Source organism: Rhododendron vialii, chromosome 3a, assembly GCF_030253575.1.
Source record: "Rhododendron vialii isolate Sample 1 chromosome 3a, ASM3025357v1".
NCBI classification, from domain to species: Eukaryota; Viridiplantae; Streptophyta; class Magnoliopsida; order Ericales; family Ericaceae; genus Rhododendron; species Rhododendron vialii.
Window position 1 is genome coordinate 9,408,914 of NC_080559.1, and position 9,628 is coordinate 9,418,541.

General features: G+C 38.8%; 1 pseudogene; it reads right to left on the bottom strand.

Annotated features, from left to right (window-relative positions):
- Nucleotides 1-8,435: 8,435 nt before the first annotated feature.
- On the bottom strand, nt 8,436-9,181 carry LOC131318907 (protein BIC1-like; annotated as a pseudogene).
- Between the last annotated feature and the right edge of the window lie 447 nt (nt 9,182-9,628).

Genomic DNA, 9,628 nt, shown 5'->3' on the forward strand with positions numbered 1-9,628 from the left:
AGGTAAATGGTATCAGTTATTGCATTGTCGTGAGTAAAATGATCCCCTACTTAAGCCATTAAGTGCACTTGCCTTCATATAATGTTCCTTGTCCATTGGCTAAGAAGCATGGATACGACACGACATAGACATGTGGATACATTATTTTTTCTCTAAACTGTAGGACAGGGACATGTGGATATATATGTATGTCACCCTAAGTACACGTCCCAAACTATATAATAAAATAGATACACTAGTAAGCCACATAAGAGTATAAGACAAATGGGTCTTGGATGGGCAATACAATCCAGAGAATGACCAGGTTGCTCAATCAATTAACTCACTTGTTCCCACACTATCATTGAACCCACAACCACAACCCACAAACCACTACCTCTCCGAACCACAACCAATCTTAGATGAACTCCTAACAAATGGTACGGAAAGGCTTCAACTTAAAAGAGCTTTTGAGGGGGATCAATCCAAGTACATGGGCAGACAGTAAAAGGTGGAAAGGGTGGAAGCTATGAGTCTTAAACTTCAGAGTGATAAGGATATAACTGTGAGACTTATGATTCTGTGTTATTGAACTGTCCAACGAAAATGGGGTAGATTAATAAGCCTATTGAGATGAGTTGTTCTCAGTGTTCTAAAAGTAGGATTTAATCGAAAATTTGACCTAACCGATTAGATTAATGCCTAATTGTTTGAATTATGCGCTCGGGAGGTTAATTGAAGTTAATTGCCGATTAATCAGGTGACTAGTCGGTTGACGAGTAGGCGGCGATTAGTCGATTAATCGGTTAGTGGGCGATTAGTCAGCTATTCGGCGATTAATAGGGGTAAAATCTGTAATTTTGGAAAATCAAGGGGTTTAATTGTTATATATTTACCAGTTTAAGGGCTTTCAATTGACGATGTCACAGTTTTAAGGGCTCGTTCCATAGAATCCATACCCAGTCGAAGACAAAACCAAACCATACCAAACTTAGTTGTCTGGTCCCTTCATGGAGAAATTTTTTGCTGGGAGATGATATCAAAGAGGAAGTAGATGAGGAATTTGAGTTTGAGTTCGATGAAGACCAAGTTATGGACGGATATGGGGAAGAAGAGGAGGAGTGATTGACTAGTAATTCCATACTTTGTTTCATTCTGTAACTTTGGTTTGAACCTTGAACTTTCAACTTTGTAATTGTCTAGTAATTTCGTACTTGGTTTCATTTGGTTTGAACGTTGAACTATGAACATTGAACTCCTCGTTATGTATTGACTAGTTATTTGGTAGTACTTAGTTTCTATGTATTGAAAAAGTTGTTCAATGTTTTCATAAAGGATGTCATTTGGGGAATATTTATAAAAAAAAAAAAAAAATCCCGACTGATTGCTACAAGTCGATTAATCGGCGATTAGTAGGTCTCAAAGCCAATGTTCTAAAACTTGCTCGGTCGACCACCTTCGAGCTTTGAGCCCTATCAATCGCCAATTAATCAACTTGTAGCAATTAGTCCCTTTTTTTTTTTTTTATAAATATTCCCCAAATGTCATCCCTTATGAAATATTGAACAACTTTTTCAATATGACATAGAAACTAAGTAGTAAGTACTACCAAATAACTAGTCAATACATAATGAGAAGTTCAATATTCATAGTTCAACTTCAAACCGAATGAAACCAAGTACGAAATTACTAGTCAATTACGAAGTTCAATGTTCAAACCAAAGTTTCCAAATGAAACAAAGTAGGGAAGACGGAGATAGAGAGACCAGATGACTCCTAGATCGATCGTGTTTAAGGGTTTCACCGAGCTTTTTTTTATCGTCGTCAACTGGGTATGGATTTTATGGAACAAGCCCTTAAAACTGTGATATCGTCGATTCGAAGCGCCCTTAAACTGGTAAGTATATAACAGTTACACCCCTTGATTTTCCAAAATTGCAGATTTTACCCCTACTAATAGCCGACTAATCGCTGCCTATACACCAACCAACTAGTCGCCGATTAATATGTGATTAACTCCGATTAACCTCCCGAGCATCTAATTCAAACGATTAGGCATTAATCTGATCGGTGAGGCCAAATTCCGATTAATCGGCAATTAAATCCTAGTTTTAGAATACTACTCGAAGGTGGTCGACCAAGTGATGACCACCGAGCGAGTTTTAGAACATTGGTTGTTCTAGGAGGATAGCTAAACCCAGGATGGGCCATTATTCATCATTGAGCTTAAACTTCAAGAGTTCAATGGTATTTTGATAGTACTTCTATGGCTGAGGAGGCGGGCCTTATCATGCCCCCACCTTCCCAATGATTGGACCCATATGGAACTGTCGAGGATTGGCCATACCTCAACAGTTCGCCACTTAAGGTCTGTTGAGGATTGGCCATACCTCAACAGTTCGCCACTTAAGGTGCTGACTGGTTCTTCTTGGCTGAAACAAAAATCAATGTTCAAAAATGCAGTAGGTATCTTCTGAATATAGGGGGTTTGCGAACTATCAAATCGTTCTAGCTAAAGGGAAGGCAGGAGGCTTATGCCTAGCTTGGAAAGTGGGAGTGGAACTTGAAGTAGTCTACTCTATACAGACTATACTATCATTTCAGCTTTGGTGTTCTCCTCCCCTTGTGAAAATTCATGGCTCCTAAATTGTGTATATGCTTCTGCTAATAAGCAATAACCAATTACAAAATAATCACTGGGAATCTATGGACTACATCTGTAATACTTTGGAAGGCCCTTGCCTTTATTGGGGATTTCAACAATGTGACTGGCCAAGATGAGAAGGGAGGAGGTAATCTTTCTGTAGAACCTTCATCTGGTGGATTTTGGGGTTTTACTGACTACCTGGGTTTGGTAGACACTGGTTTTTCTGGAAACGAATTTACATGGTCCAATAATAGAAGGGGCAGAGCTAATATAAAGGAAATATTGGACAGGGGTTTTGCTACCGTTGAATGGAGAGAGTAGAGACTTATTTCTGCGTGCTACTATAAGGCATTTATCGGCAACTGAATCAGATCACTCTCCTTTAATCCTAGACTTGGTGGTGGAAAGAACAGCAATTAAAAGACCTTTCAAGTTCGAAGCCTTATGGACTCGAGACCCTAGTAGTCTTTGCATTGTGGAAGGAGCTTGGCAGAAGCAGGTCGTAGGCTCTAATGCTTTTGTATTGACCCAGAAGTTAAAAGAAACCAAGTTCGTTCTAAAGAAATGGAATAAAGAGCATTTTGGTTTAGTTGAGGAAACTATTAAGAAGCTATTAGAGCAGATTGACATCATCCAAAAGAGTGAGCCGTCCAATGAGAACCTTTGGCAGGAAGATTTCCCCAAGCAACAACTGGCAGAACGGCTTTCATCGAGCAGAGATTCTCTGGAAACAAAGGTCTAGAAATCTATGGTTGAGGGAAGGGGATTCGAATACTAAATTCTTCCATCCATCTACCATACTTCACCGAATCGCCGCAAAAGGAATTCAATTGACTACGTAAAGTTGGATGATGGTTCATGGGCTTCAGACCGAAACAAAATTGGTGAGGAGTTTGTCAATTTCTTCAATGTGGCATTTCGCATCTTCAAATTCTGTTACACCTGGGTGGTTTGATGAAGTTACTCCCCCTATGATCTCTGAAGCTGAGAAGCAAGATCTGTGCAAGTGCCCCTCGTTGATGAAATCAGGTCAGTTATTTTCTCTATGCATCCTACTAGTACCGTGGCCCATATGGCATGTCCACTATTTTCTACAAGGTGTATTGGCCTTTGCAAAATGGTATCCTCGTGCTTCATTGTAGTCAAGTTCTCAAGTCTTTGAATCGTACGTTTATTGCTTTGATCCCCAAGTCTCAAAATGCTAGTCAGGCGACTCAGTTCATACCCATCAGCTTATGTAATGTGGCTAAAAATTGAAGTCATTTTAAAAAATTTAGCCAGCATAATCAAAACCTATTAAACCTCTGTTGTCTCGGATTTTGGCTTCAAATCAAGCAGCTTTTGTTCCTGGAAGAAATATTAGCAGGAAATCAGTAGGGGCCGAAGGCTTTGATCCCAAGTGATAAGCATGGTTCTATTAGCATTCAGAACTTACATTCCGGTAAAAGAACTAGAGCTCGAATTGGCAGGAAAACAGTATGGGGCCAAGGTTTTGATACCAAGTTATGAGAATGCAAATGTATTAAACTCAAAAAATCAGGTGAGGGAAAGGATGCTGTTTGTAGATGTCCGGAAACAGTTTTAAACACAATGTGTGTGCAACTGTCCATGGAAACTTAGCAGGACAGCAGACTACTTGTATCTGCCAGTGATAATGGCGTCAAGACATGGAAGTTGACATCCTTGTCCCAAGAGTCGGCGATATTCGACATTCTCTCGAAACCAATAGGGATCCTTTTTAGTAGTCTTCTTGTATTATGTTCTACGGATATCAGTAAAATTTTCAAGACGAATCTGTCTTGAAATTGGAAGATATAAGTGTGTGATTACCGATATTTGATCGATCTAATTTTTCTGGTCTAAGATGTTGTAACACCCCGACTACTCAAGCACCACGACCAAGACATACCAAAATTGAATTGTTTTACGCCATAAACTCAGAATAAACAATTAACAACTACTGAAAAGCCATTCCACACACTTCCTTAAAAGTTTTACACAATTTTTTTTGTGTACACTCTCCACATTCCCTTTCCTCCCAATTAATAAGATTGCCCAAGCATCCTTCCCCTCCAACAGAAGAACAAGAAAAAGAAATGGCCCTCTCAACTAACTCAACTCACTCTCTCTCTCTCTCTCTCTCTCTCTCACGTATCCCGTCTCCTCCTCCCCTCCTCAAAGAAGAGAGATCAGATATTTATCCCCTTTCCACAAAAGTATACAGCACAACTATTATATTGTCTTTCCAAGCTTTCAACATGCCGCTACCATGCACAAGATATCATCTCTTATCTCAAATATATTCCAAAACTATTTTAACTTTCTCTACCCACTAGTTTTCTGTCTTTTGTTTCTTTTGTTTGTTAACCATACAGCACACTACCCTTAATTGATGCACACACACTCCAGTATCACGTGCATGCCCATCACAAAATAAGCACGTATATCTTCCATGCAATTCCTATATTTGCTCAAATCCCCACAAGTCTTCCAATTATATTAATCCCCATTATAAACTATTAACCGGAAGAAAATTGAAGTACGGGTCTCACAGATGTGATTCGTAGACTTGATAAAATGTAATATTAATGAACGATTCGAATAATGATTACGTGTGTCTGCTGGGAGTCCGGATCTCCTGTCTGACCCTCTTCTAGACAAGGGTCTGTCCGATTCCCTCTCGGCCGTTGATCTCACAAATCAACGGATAAGATGGGCCGAGCACTTTTTACTCCAAAACAACTTCTAGACAGGGGCCTATCCGACCCCCTCTCGGCCGTTGATCTTGCAAATCAACGGATGAGATGGGCCGAGTACTTTTTGCTAAAAACGACGTTGTTTTGAAGCAAAAAGTGCTCTGCTCATCTCATCCTTTAATTTGCGAGATCAACGGCCGAGAGAGGATCGGACAGGCCTTTGTCCGGAAGAGGGTCGGACAGGGGATCTCATGCCATCTGCTGGGGCCTAGTATTCCACTGTACTAGATAGTATCAATGAATTCTCTCCACCATTCAATTTCTTTTGTCAAATTGCCTCGTGTTGTTAAGTCAACAAATTTGAGCTTTCGCACACGTGACTACCCAGTGGCCTGAGGGGTACGATCTCTTTTTGTTCCGAAAACTCATGTGCCGAGGGATTTCTAGCCGTTGAATTGTGTGGATTTTTTTTTAAATGTTTAAAACCAATGGCCGGAAATCCCCTCAGCACATAGGCACAAGGATTTTTGGTACAAATGATCTTGCCTCGTGACCTGAATGAGCAACAATTTACTCAATGAACTAAAATCATTATTACTCCCTCAGAAAAAAAGAACTAAATCATTACAAATGTACTTTAGTCAATCCTTAATTCGTGAATATCATAGCTAACTACTAATAAACAAGAAGAAAATCCACAAAATGGCTAATGTTTGAGCTGTATTGATAAATGCAGAAGTAATTACTATTTTTTCAGATATGTATATTTATAAGTTTATACGTCTAGATACCAAAGTGATGCAAATTCAAATGCATTAAACTCAAAAAACCAGGAGAGGGAGAGAAGAAAGCGTAATTGCTCTCTACACAGATGCTCGGATACTGTTCCAACCACAAATGTGTTCACAACTGTTCAACGAGTGAGTTTCACGTGCATCATTGGATACTCGCATGCATCAAACGGTTTTGAGCACATCTGTGATCATTGCTCAGCTCGAAAAGAAACTTTAACCCGAGGTTAGAGGGAACTTCGTGCGCTTTTCGGCCTTTTGCTTTACTGGATAATGGACTTCGTTTTCTTTTTGACAAAAAATCAGAATGATTCCTCGGCATGAACGTGCTGTCAAATTCGTATTCGTTATTCAAATCGTTCTATCACTTTAAAACACAACTCCGACCAAGACATCACTCGAATCATTGTGTCTATTGGCCATTTGTTTAGAGCAATATACGCTCATCGCTTTAAAACAGAAACTCTGACTACAACCGCGTTCGGAACCATTTGATACATATGGATCCGCATGCATCAAACGGCTCTGCACATAATAGTATCTGGAGTTGTGTGCAAAGACTTTTTGTCTGTTTATGTTTGAGTTCAGAAAATTGGCGAGCTTTGAGCTAATCTCAAACAAGGTTCCGAATGATCCAAAGGCCCGTTTGGGAGCCTAACTATTTTTGCATTTTGCACTTTAGTGATTTTGTATTGTGATAAAAATAAATTATGAATATGATAGAGTTTATGAGATTTACGTGCAACGTATATTTTGCAACAATATAGTGTTTGGGAAGATAATGCTCTAAATAAATTATGAATAGATATTTTGAAAATAATGCTAAAAATATATTATAAATTTGGAAAGATAATCTAAAATGAAAATGTAAAACCTCCTCCAGAACTAATTCTCCAATTATGCCTCTAAAGTGTATTTTTCAAAAGAGTGGTGCTAAAATCTGTACCAGCGAGTACAAATGACTTTTTGGACCTCTTTCGGATCTCAAAAAAATGATCGGAACCGCTCATTTTGTTTAGAATACTTTGTTTAAGATTCTTGTAAAAAATAAGCTTAATCCAATATCGGTAAGGGCATTTACAATACATCCAACTTTGTTACAGAATTCAGGCCTGAGTTCTAATGCAAAGTTGGATATTTTGTAAACGTTCTTACCGGAACCGGATTGAGTTTATTTTTTGCAAAGACCATAAACAAAGTATTTTAAACAAAATGAGCGGCTCCGATCATTTTTTTGTGACCCAAAACATGCCCAAAAAGCCATTTGTACACGCTGGTACAGATATAAATCTGTACCAGTATCATTTCTGTTTTCAAAATACATTGGGAGAGAATCCATTCTCACAATTGAGATCTCAAACGGAAAAAACTTGGAAAACGGAAAATCATAGTAATACAAAATCCAGCTCCCAAACAGCCGTTCAGCGTCTTATCGGAATTTTTTTTCAACTTCAATCTATTGGATTTCAACAGACTCGTGTATACCGAACAATTAATCTAAGAAATTATGACCAAAAAAGGTTTAAAAAGAATTCAGATAGTGCAGTGCATATCTTCAATATATATATATACGGAACGGTTCAATGGACACCCTAAAAAAACACCCAAAAAAACACCCATAATCTCATTCTCATAGTTCCCGATCAAATTTTTATGATCCGAACCGTTCAATATGTGCAGAATGTGATTTTAAGGGTGCCCGCGAGAAATTAGCAAAAAAAATGACCGGGAAAGGTTTGATTTAAGCAGTTTTTATTTGAACCGTTCAATAAAAAACCGTTCGAAACTGTTCGGATCAAGCCCTTCCCGGTCATTTTTTTTGCTGATTTTTCACGGGTACCCTTAAAATCACGTTTTGATTACATTGAGCGGCTCGGATCATCAAAATTTGATCGGGAGCTATGGGGTGTTTTTTTAGGTGTTTTTTTAGGTGTCCCCGGAACCGCCCCGATATATATATATATATATATATATATATATATATATATATATATATATATATATATATATATATTAATTAATCTCTATTCTCTCTACATCACGAGCTGATCTCAAATAATAAGCTTTCTAAACAATCCAAACTCAACAATTACGTATGAACAGTACACGTTCATCATTTATTTGAATGTCAAAAATTAATCATGAAAAATTCAACTAATCATTTAGTAGTAATAAACATCTCACACGACTTAGCCAAAAAAAAAAATATATATTCTCTATATTATCAATGAGCAAGACAAGCATGACCCGTTCTGCCAAGGAAAATAAGTTCTACTTATTTTTTAGAATAAAAGTGATGTATTGTGAGGATGAGATGTATCGTAAAGCGGAAAATAAGTACTTGAAAAATAAGAATCGTATCGGAACGGGTCCTAAAACCCAAATACAATGAAATCTACTTACCAGTTACTACTACTTAAAAGGAAGCACAAAACAAAACAAGACTAGAAATTGTTATTGAAATTTCTAACACCTGTTCTCTATCCTCAATCCACTCGAATTAATTAGCTCTCACTCTTCTTCCCTCTTCGACCAAAGCCGCTCGGGCCGACATTATATTGCTCATCCTCAACGAGGCATCAAACACGGTGCAATCAATCCAGTCCTTGAGCAGCTCCTCCTGGCCCCACATTTCCGGTATCCAAACCCGACCCGCCACCTCCACCCGGTGCTTCTTCAGCCTCTCCCTTGCAGTCTCACTTGCTGTGCTTGCTTGGGCCCGGACCCGACCCTGGACCGGGGTTTGCGACCCGGCTTGATCGTCCTCTGATTCGTTGGCTTGTTTCTTGACCTGGGTTTCTGTCATTTGCTCTTCACTTGAGATATTGGTTTCCTTTGGCTCTGTTGGGGTCGAAACAATTTGGGTTTTCATTGGCGAAGATGAGTGTCTCTCTATTTTTTCCCCTCTCTCTCTCTCTCTCTAGATTTCGATTTTCCTTGAATTTTCGTTATGAGATTCTGCGAAGCTATATCTGTGGGCCTTGGGGAAGAGAAGGGAAAGAAATGAGTGGGGGGGTTCGTTTACACGTCACCCGTTCAATTGTGTTCTTTTGTATGGTGATTGACAAGGGTACGTGTCCTTGTTTGGGATGGGATTCCTCATTGTGTGGTTCAGTTCTACTTTCCTTTTAACGTACATTTCAACTTCAATGTACTAACCAAACGGGCTTTGGCCAAGTTGGCCACAATTGTAGGGTAGGTAGATCATGAGTTCGGTTTGAGAGTGCAATGTCTAACAAAATCTAGTAACGCAATTCGACTAGATCATGAGTTCGGTTCGGTTTGGAATCGTTCGGATGTATGTGTGTATTTTTGTGCATTGGACAATTCAGAAACACGGGTCTATGTGTTCGAATTTGTGTTCCAAAATTGTGGTATTTCTAATGGCGTTCGATGTCTAGTCCAATTAATACGTGTACAGAAAAATACTGCTGCGTTTTTGTTAATTGATCAACTAATAGGAAAAGGAAAAGGAAAAGGAAAACAACTGATATGCTAATGAAAAATATTTTGAA